Below are 18775 nucleotides of genomic sequence, written 5' to 3'. Positions count from 1 at the left end.
CCTCTTCGATGCGATAAAGTAAACAATTAAACAATTAGCATATAGCACTTAATTGATCAACCACACAATAACAATGATTCTTGATTGAGAAATATAAAATATGAAACAATGATATAGTATGCATAAAGTCCCCAAAAAAGTGTTTAAAACAGTAAAATAGGGGAGTGATTACTCACCTTGATTGATAAATGAAAAGACCGAGTGTTTGATTATGCTGGGGTGAGTCATAACGAGTAATCTTAAATAAAAGAAATTTTATATGGGTTTACACTATGAATGTCAAATAAATTTAAAAGATTGGTGAAAGAAACAAAACTTGTAAAGGAAACAGACTAGATGCAAAAACAGATTTTGACAACAATATGTTAGAACTTTCGGACGCGTCTTTAAAATAGTAAACAGTTTTATAAAAATATGATATTTTATAGTAGACTGAATCAATGTGTTCCGAACAACTTTTGTTTAGAAAAGTTTTTTTTAATTTGGCCCATAAGTATGATCATACTTATTGTAATTGTATGATCATACGTCGCCCAACAAAGAAGGTATGAATCTGCGCACTTTTCGTGCGATGGCTGTTCTGGAGTCGCCTGGATGAACTAATATGAGATTTAAACATGGTTGAAGAACTAACTCGATGAATTAAATATTGGAATCTAGTTTTGGTCGTTTTTGAGATTTAACCAATTAGTTAATGGTCCGATTAGCTTGGTCATTGATTGTTGTCCAAAACAAAAACATTACCATAGGAATTGTTTTAGTTGTTTTGAGTGTGATTTTGATATGATGATACTAATGAGTACTACATATATGAACATGTAACATCAATATTACCTTGGTCTTGTATAAGAAATAAATTATTCAAAACACAAAATAAAATTGTAAGAACGATTAAGGGTGACTTTAGCATATAACCAGATAATCTCCTTATTCTTTTGTCTCCTCAACAAGACACATCATGACGTATAGATTATGTGGGGTCATTGACATGAATATATGATGGTTTTGCCACCATGTTAATTGAAAAGAATAACTAGAATGAAGGGAACATAAAAAAATACAACTTGTGTTTCAAAACGTCTTGCTTACCTTGTGTTTTTGATAAAATAGGGGAATATGAGAAAATTGAATATGGAGTTGAGAGGAGAGATAGGTGAACAAATTTGGGGGATAGGGTTTTATCTTTATAATTTTTAATTATTTTTTTTTGTAAAAACATATGTATGGTAATCTTGGTGAATAAGTTGTGTTTGAAATATGCTAGAAAGATGTTATTCTATTAATAAAAGATGCCAAATAAAATACTATAGATAAAAATTAATTTAGGATGACCATAACTATTTATGTTACATGCTAAAATATTAATCTAGGTATTCCCGGTTCAACGTGACAAATTAATGATACACATGTAAACAATGAAATGAACATACAATCGCGTATTTGCATGTACGAAAACAATGTTAATAACTCGAAATGTTTAATTGATTAATCAATGATAATAATAATAATATAGATGATGAACGAGAACTTTCTTAATGTCCTCATGCGATTACACAAAGAACAAGTTTTCGCAGAAAGTTTCGAAGTTGACAGTTTTAACCCTAGACTTTGATTAAATGCAATAATGACATAAAATACGACAAATTGACTTCGTGGAATATTCCAAAAACATAAACGGACATAAAATGAAAAGTTATCATAATGGATATAGATAATAAACCAAAAATTTTAACGGGTCAGATTTCGGGTTCAAAAATTGACAATTGTTACATCTTGCTTTTTGCCATTTACTGTAACAGCTATTTATATTCTCACACTACATAATATGATAAAGTTATCAATCGAAGACAATACTCACCAAATATGTACATGCCATTCCTTTGAAAGAATGTATCCCCTAGACCGGCAGAAAAATGATATCGCCAGATGATTGACAACAATCAACAATATAGCATAAAACCTTTTGTGGTTTGCAGGCTCAACTTTTGACTAAGACAAGTCAAAACACTTCATATTTAATAGTATCACGCTACGTATCAGGCCACCGCTATATGGTTTTCAAATCACGATACATCTTGGTAATATATATGGTTTTCAACAAGTAACAACTTAACATCACAAGTGTTAGGAATCTATATTTTCATCAAGATTTTTAATCGGACCACCAATCCGTTCTCCTTTCATAGTTTCATCTTTAAAACATCAAATTGAGCATTCAAACAGATAAAACGTTACCGACATCGCCATCCTCATCAACTCGACATGAATAGAATAACACTTCGTCTCATAGTTTCCTTGTCTTGGTTGGATTATAATATTTACATTACAATGTGTTAAGAATCCGAATGTTACAACATATGATATATGATGCACGCCTGTCGTATAAGTAGTAGAATAACGATGTCTCCATGCTAAGCATCCCCTAATGCAACATAGTTTCAATCATCAACTAATTAATAAATAACAACAATGCAATTCCTTTCATTTGAAAAAATAAAGGCCAGAGTTTCACTGCTCTAGCGGTACCTAGTGAATTTCTTTAGGGAAGGTCGTTGGTTCGAGTCTCGTTCGTGACAAATTGTCGCACGCGAGTCAAGGAATTTTTAATATTCTATGAATTTAGTTAACATAAAATGAAAATTGGTACAGAATTGACTATTGAGGTTTCGTTTATGGATATAATACAATAATTGCATCACGAGTTCAGGATTAAACCATGAATGGAATCAGGTATATTGCTAGGATTTTATGTGATTAATTTTATGCAGATTTTAACAGACATTAAAATTGGTAACCGGCGTGGCAAGGTTTCTGCAGAGTTGGGGACGGTAAACACCGCGCCGGGGCGGTACATGGTTACTGGTGGAATGCTTGGATTTGTGTGTGTGTGTGTGTGTTGGGGGGGGGGGGGGAAGGGGGTTGTTGCCTGACGTGGAGGTGAGGTGGAGGCTATAACCGCCCCTGGACAGTAACCACAACATGTGGTCTAAAGTCAAATCACTGAAACATGTCACTCTAATTTGTTCTGCACAAGTATGATCTTCAATCGTCCTGTTAAAGTCAACAAACCAGAATGCAGGGCAACGGGTAACCCACTAAGAGTCTTAAAATTTCGCACACATAGTAATCACAAGCACACATCTAGGCGAAGAGAAGTACCTCATGTGGACACAAGAGCAAGACCTTCCTCTTAGGCATTGTCTTTCAAAACATTAAAATTAAAATTTCTCTGTATCTTATATATAGAGAGAAAAATGTTCAATACATAATCAGTACAAAACCACTAGAACCGCTTAGACAGTTATACAGTGTTGAGCAAATGCAGTGGGTGATTGAAATAAAAACAGTTACATAGTTTCATAACAAACTGATGCATTAAAACTAAAAAATATGTACAAGTGTTTGTGTTTCTCATTTCTCACAGTTCCACTTACACTACTAGAAGTGTATTATGCAGCTCTCGTGGTTTTGTATAAAAAAGTTGTGATGCATAGAGCGCGCCATATATAGTGATGATATCTAACGACAACATTGGATATTTAGGAACCACCTGAGTCACTCACTAGTAAATACACAATCATTCAAAATGACTACTATGGTCACACGCTAACGGAAACAACAATTGATGAACGTATCTGATGGTGCAATGCCACAGATTGTTGACTGACTTAACTATGGATCTAAGTGCTGCAAGTGGCAAGTACCCGTAACAAAATCTAACTCGGCCCGTATGTTCGACCTCGCATTCTCATCTACTTTTATCACATACCACAGAATCTATAACCATAATTTGAACTAGTTATAACCTCTTGCTCGAATAATAATTTAATTTCCTTAAAAGGGTACTTTAAATCAACAAATTTAGGCAACTTCTTTAACTTAATTTCAAATCATGATCCAATTTCAAGCACTAGCATTTCGTCGAACACCTTCCGTGCATTCAACAAAGTTACATTTCATACACACAGACTAAAAGACTACACCTTTGATCTAGTGCTTCTTTCTTCTACCAGGAAGCTTCTCAGTTGCTAATCTGTATATCCAGTAAACCTATTCTTGAAAAAAGTTAATATTAATTACTGGAAAGTGGTGATCTGGTAATTAAAAGAGAAGGGCGTACCAAAGCGAGTACATGAGCGGCTATGAGAACAACGACGACGAAGGGGACGACTTGAAGGATCCAAGGCTGAATGGAGGCTTGCTGCTGCTGAGTAAGATTCGCCATTAAAGGGGCGGAGAAGATGATGATGAAGAAGCGGTTGTTGAAATGAGTCAGATTTGGGAATGACCCTTTTCTCAAGGTTTATTATGAATAGCTTAATGGAATATAATATATCTTAAACTGAAAGAAACAAGGTTTTTTTTTTAAGAATCTCTCGTGTATACCTATATTTCGGGGTTATGTCCAAGGTCAACACCATCAGACCGTACCTCTCTGATTAGCGGAAACCAGATGAAATCCGTGAACCATCGCCCCCTGTCGGGTTCAATCTCGAAATTAAAGTTCCGATTCGTCCCTTCACCCATCTGTCTTTCGAACCGGCCTAAGTGGGAATCAACTCTGCGTCTCAACAATCAAAATTCATTTTTTTTCAATATAAATTAATAAATTATCAATCCTAAATATCAATAATAATATTTATAAAGTTTATTTATTAGATAAATTAACTATTAGGGGCCTTTTAGATGAGTTGGACTTTTAGAGCCGGTTTTTCTATAGTTAATAAATAAGAGATTAGTTTTCATAATCTCTTAACGTAAATTTAAAAACTTCATAGACCTGAAGGCTGGGCACCTCTCCTTTCTTTTTTTTATCGCCACCAAATAGCAGCCGCACGTTGTTGCTGCACACCACCGCCTGCTGCCGCCCCCTTCCGCTATTGTTTCCGAACACCACCGTAGCTGCGAATTGTTTTCGTTTTGTCACCCAGCGTAGCTCCTTAACTCTCGGTGTCTCGACTGGTTATTCATTAACTGAGGTATATATTATTTCATCAGTAGTTGTTAGATAAGTTGATTTTATTATTATGCTCGTATATGCATCGTAACTATGATCCTGTCGGGTTTTATTAAGTGTTGATTATTTGTCTATTTTCGTTGTGCATATTAATTAATTGGTATTATCTAATATATTATTGAACCGGGTTGGATAATACAAAAGTTTGACTAATCAGAGCTTTTGTTACAACATACGAGCCAGAGTACCGATCTTTTAACCAGAATTAGAACACAAACTTGAATTAATTTAAAGTTTTCTAGATCTATTTAATTACGGGCAACATTAATTTTGGTCAATATTTTAATTGTTTTGCTTGACTAAAAGATTGCTTGATTTATATTATGATTGTTATAAAATATGTAAATCTTGTCTGACCTTGTTTTATGGTTGTTGATTTTATTCAGTGTTTGGTTTTGGACATCTTGATGATTCAAATTTGTAATAGACAATGTTTTTTTTCCTTTATTATATTTTTGTAAATATTATAACAAACGACTACCCAAAGACAAAGACCGAGGACACTAATATTGGCAAGTTCTCCATAATTGGATTAAATTACCGGTTACATCTCACTTTGTATCTATGAAAGACATAATAGAATACCCATTAAAGCACAAGAGAAATAAAGAGGAAGGCGAGGTGTTACAAGCTTTTTCAACGGTGATTGTTGGATCGTATGAAAAACAAGTAATGACATCATATTTAACAACCATTCCTTCTCGATGGCTAAATTGGGGCATGACATAAAGGCTACCACATTCTTATGGGTTACAAAAGATCAGGCCTTAAATAAGAGAAATAGTATAAATTCAACTTTGTTAATTTTCAGTTATAGGTCATTTCATGTGTTAGTTTGGTTAGATTAAGTTTTTACTTTCATTCCTTTGCAATTTACGGCTTGTTGTGAGTTTTCTCTCGTTTTCCTGTTATAATATTGGCAAATAAAAAAAATTAGATTAAAGAAGACACATTTGGGTCATAAATTAATAACTTTATAATAGTGACACCAATGCCCGGCCTAGGCGTTCATGAAGTCCATTTAGACCGCTCCGTTCTATACATTTATTATTCAAACAAAATACACCAAATGGACATGCCAAGTTGCCAACTTTTACTTCCATATACATTTCTTTGAAAACAGATCGGCTCTAAACTCAACTTTGACTTTTTATCATAGTTGACATTTTGACTGTTAGTTTTCAATGGCAAACTTCTTTGCAGTTGACTTTTTGTCGGTTGCCTTTCTTGCCATCGCTTTTTCCTTTTTCAAAACATCTGCCCCAAATCTTTTACTTCATATCTATATTTGTAACAATACATATACTAAGATGGTGAGAGATAGGGAGTGTGCATCTCACCCTGAACATCTTTCACGATTTCTTTTATTTATATCAGTGTCATATCATTTTATCTCAATCCATCTTTTAATCGTGAAAATGTAAATCGTTCACCCCTAATCCATTTGTCACTCATTTAAATAAATAAAATTATAGAAAACTAAAAACTAAATTAACATTATTTTTTAAAACTTAAAAATTCATTAAAATTACATAATTCATAAGACACCACAAAACATAAATTTAAATTACTAACTTCATAAAAAAATTAAATTAATCCTTCACATCAGATTTGCAGGTGTCGGAGTCATGATGTTGAACCACAACCGGAACCATAAACCCGGTATGATCTTTTAGAACATTCCATGTGGCGATGTAATTAAAACTATTGTTCGTAACTTGGTTTCAATACTAAATGCGTCTACTTCGATCGGCGCGTTTGACAGTGTCGCTACTTAAAATGGTTGAATTTCATAACATTGGCTTTTAAACTACCCTTCCACTTTTAAACCCTTCCACTTTAACAGTGCGGATAACAGTTTAGGTTTGATATGTTGATAGCTTATACATTTGTTCATGTTATTTAAAGACAAATTGTAATATTAATTTTGTTGTGTTATGTTTATTCAAAGTTTAAAAACTAATATGCATGTGTTAACCCAACTTTTGAGACTCATTGAGTTCGTAGTGTTTAAGTACACTAAGTTATGGTATCAAGTATGGTCCAGGAAACAAAGTTTTGAACGAGTTTAGCAACACCATCAAGTAAAAAACATTTCACTTTTGAAAAACCTCAATGAGTCGATCATATTTCAAACTTAAGATCATAATATCAAACTTAACCATCACCCTTATATCATTGGACTAGAAGACTCAATTACGTTTATTTTATCTTGAGTAAAGTGCCATTTTCGTCCTTGCGGTTTAGCAAATAATGTGAATTTAGTCCAAAAAGTTTATTTTTTGCATATGGACCCTCCACGTTTCCCAATTCTTGCCAATTACATCCAACTCACTAACTCCGTTAAATTGAATCGTTAACTCAGGGGTAGACATGTCTTTTCACTATTTCTTTATTACATGAGTACAGTGCCAAAATCGTCCCTGAAGTTTGGTCACATTTGCTAATTTCCTCCAAAAATATTTTTTTTTCGCAATTAGACCCTCAATGTTTCCCAACTGTTGCCAATTTCGTCCAATTTGTTAACTCGGTCTAAATTTCACGTTAACTCAGGGGTGTTACTATCCTTTTACATATTTGTTTACATTGTTATTATTATTACGCTGAGCTAAACCCCTTATATGACTAAAACTAAAGAAGAATAAACAAACGGATAATATGTTGGATTTAAACATAGGAATCGTGAAATGTTATATATGTCATCAAACAAACACATAATAACAATAATGTAAACAAACATGTAAAATGACAGCAACGCCCATAAGTTAACATTGAATTTAGACCGAGTTAACAATTTGGACGAAATTGGCAACGGTTGGGAAAAATCGAGGGTCTACTTGCGAAAAAAAATATTTTTGGACGAAATTCGCAAATATGACCAAACCTCAGGGACGATTTTGGCACTTTACTGATATAATAAAGAAATAGTAAAAAGACATGTCTACCCCTGACTTAACGATTAAATTTAACGATGTTAGTGATTTGGATGTAATTGATAATGAAAAACATGGAGGGTCCATATGCAAAAAATAAACTTTTTGGACTAAATTCGCATTATTTGCCAAACCAAAAGGACGAAAATGACACTTTACTTGTAAAATATCCATTTTGTGACATCAACATACAACAATGATACATGATATATATGATGTTGTATAAATCTATTATAAAAATATATTGATATTCATGCGCAGCCATTGGATATTATTTGTCTAACAGCTGTAATGACAGTTGGTGGGCCACGGCTCCACACTGCCGCGCAAGAATGCATGCATTTAGTTGACATTTTATTTTACAATAAATGCTTATGAAACGAGCCACGCTATATTACATAAGTTATTATATAACCATTAGTCATTCTCATTTATTCATTATTGAACCAAAGACAAAGGAGGAGCCATGATTAAGTGGTGGTCCTATATAAGGTGGCAGATGGTGGTGGTTGCCACCGTGTTCATGGTTTTTTTCACAGTTCCGGCGAGTTCACAGCCCCAAACAAACGTACTAATTCAATCATGTAGTACAGTCAACGCCACAAACCTCCTAAATTTCTTCAGTAATCTTAATGATACTTTTAAAGATATCCGTAGACAATTATCAAATAATAACACCTACTTTGCTTCCTCAAATATGCCAAGTAATTCGGATCCTGTTTATGTAATGGCTCAGTGTAGGAAGTATATGTTGACAAGCGACTGCGTCAGTTGTTTTGATGTCGCGGCTAGTTTGATACGTAGTTGTGCTGCTTTCAACGGTGCCCGAACAGTACTTGACGGCTGTTCGCTCAGGTGAAAACTCGTCCACTTTGTTACTTTTTATGATTTAATTTCATGCAACTCTTTCTTCTAAATGAATTCAACAATTTTTTTTTTACTTCCTCATACTTAAACCCAGAATATTTAAATGTTTAAGAGACTCCGTTTTTGTCACTGATTAACCAACCCCAGGACTTCTATATTCAGCCCCAGGTTCACATGTTAAAACCATTAAATCACCACTAAATTGGAAATCAGACTGAGCCAGTTTGTGTATATGTGAACCTGATTTATTAACCAACACTGTTATCTTTCTTATGTGACACCAGACATATGCAATCTAATTATGTCCAAAGCATACATGCATGCATGCAAGCAAATTACATAACTTGTTTAAGGGGCGTTTATTAACCACCTAAAAAGTAAAACATGCATATCCAAACTGTTTTGACGGTTTACGGTTTGAAACATGAAACCAATCGTGTAAACCAAACATATATGATACATTTGACATTTACTATTTATTTTACTTGCATTTTGTCAATGCGAAATTGTGCATTTACATCATATTGATATAAAGATACGTATAAAGTTATTTATTCACACACGCTACATGGCTCCCATAATTTATTTGACCTTAAAAAGTTATTGAAAGCTATATCATTTTAATATTTTTTGTTTTCTCTCCTTTCAGATCTCAGATTTGATTATGTTGTAGACTTGTATCTAATTTTTTATTCATCAAATAAATAATAATATTATCCAGTTTTAATGGAAAAGTCAAACGTGATCATGTACGATATGATGTCTTTAAAGTTCGATTTGGTTTTGTTTTCAGAACACCAAACCGCCCATACCATTTTATTAAATGATATCTTCTTACGATTTTGCTCCCCCCCAAATTTATAACTCAAACACACAATAACTTTACTCCTAAATTAACTTCATATCTTCTTATAACTATCGGACTTGAAACACTAAACATGAATTTTAAAAGCCGAATACAGTGTTCGGCAGACATAATGTAATGAACCATTGAGTGAAAAAAAAAATGTTGTTTGCTGTTAAATGGAATTGAATCACCTATTACACAGTAATCTCATTTCATACAAACACATCAAAAACTATTCATCAGCATACACTGTTTTTTTTTGTTCACTCTTCTCTCTCGACACCACCACTTGACCATCACAACTATTGCCACCACTGTTGCTGCCGCTTGCCGCCATCCCAATAGTAATCAGTCAATCAGGGATGAAGAAAAGAACGAAGAATATTATTGATTGTGATTAGGTTTCGGAATTTTGGCTCTAAATATGTCATAAAAGTGCTTATGGTATCCAAAGATTTCATAGAAAAACTACAGCCTGTTATATAGTGGAGGAAATATAAACAGATAAATTACAAATAATAAGATATGCTGTAAATAACTTCAAAACATATCTTTTATATCAAATATAACTCTAATATAAATATATCCTCTAATATTAACTACAATTCTAATTAATGTGCAAAATGTAGCTATTAAGCTATATTTTCAGTGTTTTGTGAATCTTACTCTTGAATTCGATGTAGCAATCTAGCCAATATCATATCCAATAGAACTTTATATTGAGAGTAACACTTATGCTTCTTTCGAAGGTATGAGAGTAGTTCCTTCTCCGATCAAACAACACTGCCTGGAGAAAATAAAGTCTTATGTGGTAATAGTACTTCATCACAACAGAGCGTTTTCGAAACGGCTGTGGATGGATTATTGTCCAATCTTTCTATAGCAACTCCAAAAATAAGTGGTTTCTATGCTGCAGCCATATCACCGGTTGTTGGTACCAATACAAGTGCTTATGCTATAGCGCAATGTGTCGAGACAGTAGCACCAGACAGCTGCAAAAGTTGCTTGCAAGATACATATGCCAACTTAAGAAGTTGTGCCACTGATGCTACTAATGGGAGTGCTGTTAATTTGGGGTGTTTTATGAGATACTCCACCAATGCATTTTTCAGAAACAATGAAACAACTGACATCACACCATTTCTACGAGAAGGTGAGCTAGTTTTCTTTTCGAACTATGATATCTAAAAGGTGCATAATTAAATCATGGTCACTTATCATATTTTTGCAGGAAGTTCATCAAGCAATAAGGTAGCCATTGTTGAAGGCGTGGTTGGAGGTTTAGGTGGTCTGTTGATCTTCTTGCTAATAGGTGTATGTTGGTGGTATGTTCGATCGAAAAAAATACCACCAGGAGGTATGCATTATCATTTGCTAGGTAAATGAGTTAACTAGATCACTCAAACAGATTAACTGATATCATTTCCATCAGCTGATTTGCAAGGCTCAAAGGGTTACAGCTACATTGATCTCAAGAAAGCCACAAATGATTTTGGGGACGAAAATAAGCTTGGAGAAGGAGGGTATGGAGATGTGTACAAGGTACTCATTAATTCAATTCACCTTACATTCCGATTTTCTCTATTTCAAACACAGAACCAATGAAAATTGATAATATATCTAAATTAATCCTCAAGCCATCCATCTTTTCCCATTTTTCCTGTCAATATTGGTATCTCCATGATACGACCGCTTCGAGATAGTTAGTCTCCCAAAGAAGCCAGAGAAGAAAATGAGACGATAACTTTACTAGAATTTTTATTCACATCCCATTCTACAACCATTTTTCTTTAAAAATGGGATAAAATGCATGCTCTAATGGTTAATACAAACGATCCAACAATAAACATATTACGGAGAAAGTGGTATCAATTTATTTACAATTTTAATACCGTGAAGGCTTCCCTTTTCATAAAACTTTCATGCCGATTATAAGCATCTATGAGACTATGACTAGCTTCTCCTATCTGCCGAAAGTACCTTGTTTAGGCAGGTAAATACAGGGAAATGTGGTTTTGGTGAGGTATTCAAGGTATAATACAAAAATGTGATTTATAGAAACGATAATAATAAATTGCGAATATATATAATGCTTCCTGCTTGTAAAATATCTCCAAGTATACACTTTTCTCTTAAAAAACAGATAATTCTGGATTTTAAGTAACTACTTTGAAGTAGAATGACTTCTAACTACTAATTTATTTTAATGATTTAATAGGCAATTCTTGAAGACAAGAGAGTTGTGGCTGTGAAAAAGCTTAAAGTTGGATGTGCTGGAGCGAAAATAGGATTCGAAAATGAAATCTTACTTATAGGTCAAATTCGTCATCGAAATCTTCTTGGTCTCCTTGGATGGTGTAGTGACGAATCCAATCTACTTCTTGTCCTAGAATATATGCCAAATGGAAGTCTTGACAGGTTTCTATGGGGTATGTTTTTTTTAAAGAATTTGATGTGGATTCACAAGAAAACCTTTATTTCCTAACATTTGATATGCTTAATTATATTCATTATAGGTGAAAGAAAGAGCACCCTAAACTGGAAAAGACGATATGACATTATTTTAGGGATCGCTAGGGGTCTCGCTCATCTGCACAAGGAAGTCCATGTTAGAATTGTGCATAGAGATATAAAATCAAGCAACATTCTCCTTGATAATGATTTCCAACCAAAAATAGCAGATTTTGGATTAGCAAGGTTTCAGCCTGAGGATAAAAGTCATGTTATCACCAAGTTTGCTGGGACACTGTAAGTTTTATTCACAAGATATGCAACTATAATTCCTCATATTGCATCCAATCACATTCTTGTATTACAATACTAGGGGCTACACCGCGCCAGAATATGTACGATACGGTGTTTTATCAGATAAGGTTGACACTTTCAGTTTTGGCATCGTGGCCCTTGAAATCATTAGTGGTCGAATGTGTACTCACGAGAACTTTGATGGAACGTCAACTGATTATCTCCTCGAACATGTGAGATACAAGTTTATACCCTTTCCCTTTTCTATTTCATCAACATCAATTAAGAAATAGTAACAAGAAGAAAAGAAAAGTACCCATCTCATTAGATGCATATTATACTGCTATGTATATATATACGAATTATGGATAAAATAAAACCCCTAAGATGCTATAAAATTTTGCGGAAACCAGTTATAAACAACAAAAAAATATAAGTTTTATGTATTCAATTTTTTTTAAATGTGATGATGAGAACAATTCTTTTTATTTATCTTGGTAAGTTGAACGTGAATTAAATATTTAAGCTAATTTTCGTAAATTAAATAGAATTATTTTGAGCTCCTAAATGTTTCGCTACAATTGGTGACAGGCGTGGAAGTTGTACGAAAATCAAAGGGCCATGATGCTAGCTGATGAGACAATGAATGCCAATCCAGACGAAGTAAAACATGTGGAGAAGATCATTGAGATTGCTTTGTTGTGCACTCAATCACCCGTTTCAAAAAGACCAACCATGTCTGAAGTTGTGTTGATGCTTCCAAATGATCTATCATTGGGGGAAAGACAACTAACAAGACCTAATTACATTGATCAAAATCGAAGGATTCAAATATGATTTTCATAGAAACTTCAAAGGCATGCATCCTAATGCCCAATAGACTTATGATGTTCATGTTATTCGATCTGTTGTTTAAAGCGAAGATAGGATCAAACTGGTTTCTTGTATCCAAATCTCTCCTCTTCATTCCTTACAATATTTGCAGGTTCCTTAATTTTCTTTCTTCCCCATAAAGGAAATAGGGTAATAAAGTGGTATGCTATATGTATATGCATGTTACTTCTTGGGTTGTAATTGCTATCTTATTAGGTTCAGCCACTTTAGCCGTTCGGAACCCACAAACCATTCCGACCGGCGGTCAGAATTTCTTCGAATATGTCCTTGAATTTATTCGAGATGTGAGTAAAACTCAAATTGGAGAAGAATATGATCCTTGGGTTCCTTTTATTGGAACTATGTTTCTATTTATTTTTGTTTCTAAAAACAACTTAAATATTGTCTTCAAAGACACTTTTTGAAAATTTCTCAAAACATTTCTAATTAGAAATTTTTGAAGTGAATGGGCTTGTAGTTCATAAACAAAAACGCACCTCCGCATATATGTTTGCAAAACAGCTTTTAGCATATGGCAAAGCATTTATTACGTTTCAACTTGTTTTAAAGTCCTAATGAACTCATGTAATGCTCATCATTCTACCAGAACATTGCTAGGATGGGATTGAGATCGAATAACAATTGACTTGATGAACAGAGTAAACTAGCAGCGAAAACAGTAACCAAATCAATAACAAACAACAAATTCACTAATGAACAGATTAAATCATAAGTCATCACAGAGTTTAATTCATACCAATTAGTCAATTACAAAGAAAAACTCTCCTTAACACAATCACTCAAACTTTCTGTTACACAATGAAGCAACACTATTTTTCACACATTTGAATTGCTCAATTGATGAATCAAGAGCGGTGACAACATTTCTAACATTATGAATGCTGACTCCTACTAAAGGACAAATCATTTCAGAACATAAATGTCCTTTGGTGGAGTTATGCTCACCGAAGACCATATTGGTCGAGCGGTAGCTTATGACTTTTTTTATAGGCGGTCGTGGGTTCAAGTCTCGCATGGAGTATTTAGTTCCGGGTTGAGCCAGGGGATTTTCCTAATTTTGGGTATCCTCTTGAGCGGGCGGGCCGGGTCACTATTAGGGTATTTTTTGCCCATAAGAAAGCCCAACAAATATTATCCTACATGGGTTCTGTTGTTATTATTTTAGTAATAAAGAAACAATATATATTTTTTTTAGTTGCTTCACGGATGAAAGAAAAGAAAAACCAAAGTTGGTGTCATGGTTTGGGCCTTATGACCGGTGACCACAAGATGCTTTCTGGTGGACTTTGGAGTTTTGCTTGGGCTCCAAGACAACAAAAATATATAAATAGGTTTTGTTTTCGTGCACATATTCCGCACATATCAGACACAAAAAAGAACTGAGGATTTATTATTTATTATTTTTATTTATTTATTTATTTTTTGGGTGATCTCCTCTGCTGTCGAAGAAAACAAGAGACAAAGAGAAGAAAGTGTGCTTCATTCTTTTTATGTTTTGAAGATAAGAGAAGTTTCAAGTACCGATAGTTTTCTCGTTGGTGACACCTCTTACTCGTATTCTTTTGTATAGTTTGATTCCATATACCTGAAGATTAATGCTTGTTCCAAGTGTATGATGATTGTTGTATGCCTCTTTTATCTAGAAAAGTCTTTGTATTGCTATTATTGGTGATAGTAGATTTAAAGCGGCTTTAGTAGTCCCGTGGTTTTTACTCTCACCTTGAGAGGTTTTCAACGCTAAAATTTTGTGTTCCTTATTACATTTAAAATACCCTATTTGTTTGCATCCTCATTAATTCCGCACTTTTTTGTATACCATATATGGCTAGGTGGTCGTTTTTCCCAACAGTCACCACGTTATGCTCCTCGGACGGAAGGATGATCTATTTGACAGAGTGATCGAGGGTGTCAAGGCTTTCGCTTATAAAAGAAGTGGAGTCATGCTCAAGAAGCATCAATATGATCTTTAGACTAGACAAGTGCCCGCGCGATGCAGCGGGTATTTGAACGCGGACCCTGTTAATCACGTAATAACTATGAGTGTTCATGGTTCGGTTAAAACCTTGAAACCATTTAAACCAGTCATTAGTTTTGTTTCATAGCTGGGTTTTTTTTTTACTTTTGGTCGGCTTCAAAATTTTCAAAACGCAGTGAACGGTTTGATTCGCGTTTTATACCGGAAACCGACCATATGAAACCAGACCAGATTGTAAACATTGAATGCTTTTTTATTTTTTTTATTATATAGTATTAGATATGTTTTGTTATATATAGCTCGCTGTCTGCGCGCAGTATGTACACAAATATGACATCGAACGCATAACCGGTGTTACCGTTCCAGTAAGTGCATGACTTCACAATGGTACGCGCACAACCTGACGATAGTATGCTCGTAATGCGAAATTGGAAGCTTAACCGGTGTTAGTAAACACGTCACACAACAAATGTACGCGCGCAATCGGGTGTCTATGCACACGTAACGCTACATTGAACACTTCTTGACTCACAACCTTGAACGTGTCTTGACTCGCAACCTGTTCTGCCTAACACTGTTCTAACACAAAATTCGTTTTGACTTGACCCCTTTCAACCCGAACCCGTCCCGACCCAAACCAAATTAACCTTTTTTGTATCAACCCGTTCCAACCTTAACTTAAAAGACCCATGACCTAAACGGTGAACGGCTGAACCCGCCCAACCCGTTTGCTAGTCCTTAATGGTAATCATGTAACACATTAAGTTTTTAAAATGAAAAAGATATAACAATAACATACTCAAATTGAAGATAATGAAATACTCGTTTTTATGGTATAATGTTTATTAAAAAATATTAACGTCTGAAAAAGTTATAAGCGTTTAAACGTTGTGAGGGTAGCTGCTTTAAAATAGGGGGTATATATGCAACTATTATATAAATTAACAAAATATGATTAAAGTTAAAAGACCAAACTCGTAATTATTTTTTAATAAATTAAAATCAATGGTACATGTTTTTGCTAAAAGACAAAATTGTCCCTAAAATGCCTTAGTTTTATGCATTATGGTTTGTACTTAAAGTAACAAGTTTGGTACCTTTTAAAATTTAAGAGGTCCCTTACTCATTCTTTATATATAGTATAGATATAGATAAAAGGCAATAATTAGAAATACAAGATTCCATTTCCATTCATAAGAGGATGCACCGATCAGTTGTTATTTTCGTCTAAGGGTTTCTTAAATACAAAAGATCGGTTAACTGTCTTCACAAGTTAGATGATTTTTTTTTCTTTTTTGTTCGGACAACCAAGTTTATTCAATGCTCTTCTCTATTTATTAAAATGAAACAAATTACATGAAGGAAAGGCACTTAGCTACAATCCTCTGAAGAACTATCAACTGATCTAGTTCCACTGATCAGTTGATAAGATCATCTTAAAGGAAATGATGATAATAGATCTGAAAGTAGCCATAGAAGTAACAAATCATCTAGATCACGTTTAGATGTGGAACCATTCGGAAATCTAATGACAACTGAAGACACCAAGGCATTAGCACACAATGAAAGATGATGATAAATTAGAAAGAACCAAAATCCAAAACTCAACATGATGATAGATCAGAAAGAACCAAAGACGATGATAGATCACAATAGATATGATGCTTGTGATTTTAGTAAACACGAATGTCATTTTATTGTGTTCAGATTTACATAAGATCAAAAGTGATATCATAATGAACATCATATAATTAGGAGGTATAGAGTACAAACTATTTCAAAACTATTATAATTTCAGGCACTAAGTAACTATAAAAGTTTTGAGGGGCAAAGCCCAATTACAAAGGGATTCCAAGGGGGTACAACCGTTTTGGCAGAGATCAGGGCACCGCCCCTATGAAGTCTAAGAGGCAACCCTCCTATTAGGGATCGCTGAAAGTTGCTTCAAATTGGTGAATAGTTTTATGTAAAATTAATGATGATAGTGGGAACTCATGATGATCAGCGAGAACCGATGCTCAGTGATAACTTGATTCAGTGGTGACAAGAAACTGTAATAGTAGTAGCACTAGTAACTTGAGTTCGATGATAACAATAATCGGTACCAACTCTCTGCTTAAGTGTCTAGTGTCTACTAGTGAATTTTTCATTAATGATGTTATAAGTGTCATACTCTTTCACAAGGGCTTCCATTGTCTCAACCTAATCCTTTGACTGTCGTGAACCTATGAAAGGGAGTTTTCTGATATGCTTGGAACAGTCGAAGTTACATTCCCGTTCTTGCAGTTCTTTTGGTCTTATCCGTTTATTCATTTATGATACATGAAATACTTTATTCTAATTGTAAATCAATACATGAATCAGAAAGCTATCAAGAGATTTGAAATATGAAACTTATCGATGACATAAGTAAAAGAAATCAATGGTATAGCAAGAATTAATACTTTCCACCTATAGGTTGATATTGCCAACCTCACATCTCACTTTACTTCATCTATAGTTTTTATAATATTGGCTTTACTTCATCTATAGTTTTTATATATAATGTTTTACAGTTTTTTTGTTTACACACATTTATTACTATTCCAAAATAGTGTTTTTTCACTTTATAATAAAGCATTCAAAAATAGTGAAAATTTAACTTTATAATTCAGAATTTCAGCTAATGTTACTCCACCTTTTAGCGTTTATATAGCATAATAATAACTCTAATATGAAATCTCAATGATGCAGAGACATATTTTCTTTTGTTGTGGGTAAAGCATTTGTTACCAATATTGAAAAGTTGAGATTTAGCAACATTTACGATTCTTAGAAATTGAAAGGTCAGCAGCAATCCGGCACCGCCTGCTTGTTGAGATCCTTAGGTATTCCAAATCTTATTTCAATTGCCTTTGCCTCTCTTTTGCTTATGTAGTTTTGGGCTATCTGTGTTTGTTGGTATGTTGATAGCATGATTGCTTTTTGCCTCTATTTTTCTTATGTAATTTTGGGCTATCTATGTTTGTTGGTATGTTGATAGCATGTATGTTAAGCGGTTCGTTTATATTACTCTTTCAGTTAGTATAGTTTATGAGTGATGCTTCGTCATCCTGCCACGAATGCGTTTACGCCTGATGCTTCTTCGTCTTCTGTTGTTTCTGGTTTTTAAAATTCGCGTGTTGAAAGCTTGTTTAGGTTAGACAAGTAGCTGAAGAGGATTATCACAAAAGTAACATTTTTAGGATAAGGGTTTACCAAGAAACCTTCAAATGAAGACTAACCGAGTCAAGATTCGGGTAACGCGTAAAAAATGGCACTTCATATGGGACACATATGGATGGGTTCGACCAAGACATGAACATCTTTGTAATTTGAGTAATGTAAAAACCTATGTAACGCCGCAACGGCGCGAGTCTAATACCTATTTTTTAGTTTTTTTAAAGACGAAAATTCTACAATTACCTTCTTAAAAATGTCCACATGTTTGCCACTTTCTGACAAGGGGAAATACTCAT

General features: G+C 34.1%; 1 pseudogene across 1 annotated transcript; it reads left to right on the top strand.

Annotated features, from left to right (window-relative positions):
* The first annotated feature begins 8416 nt into the window (after positions 1 to 8416).
* Positions 8417 to 13251, top strand: LOC143584815 (cysteine-rich receptor-like protein kinase 2; annotated as a pseudogene). Its single transcript, XR_013144431.1, has 7 exons — positions 8417 to 8805; positions 10414 to 10817; positions 10896 to 11206; positions 11883 to 12093; positions 12181 to 12412; positions 12489 to 12642; positions 13001 to 13251. The product of XR_013144431.1 is annotated as a cysteine-rich receptor-like protein kinase 2 (transcript).
* The last annotated feature ends 5524 nt before the right edge of the window (positions 13252 to 18775 follow it).

Source organism: Bidens hawaiensis, unplaced genomic scaffold (genome assembly GCF_021521415.1).
Source record: "Bidens hawaiensis isolate Kalapana, Puna unplaced genomic scaffold, B.hawaiensis_p1.1 tig00033471_1, whole genome shotgun sequence".
In the NCBI taxonomy this organism is placed as follows: Eukaryota; Viridiplantae; Streptophyta; class Magnoliopsida; order Asterales; family Asteraceae; genus Bidens; species Bidens hawaiensis.
Note: the sequence above shows the minus strand (reverse complement) of the source record. Positions and strands in the feature narration are given on the sequence as shown.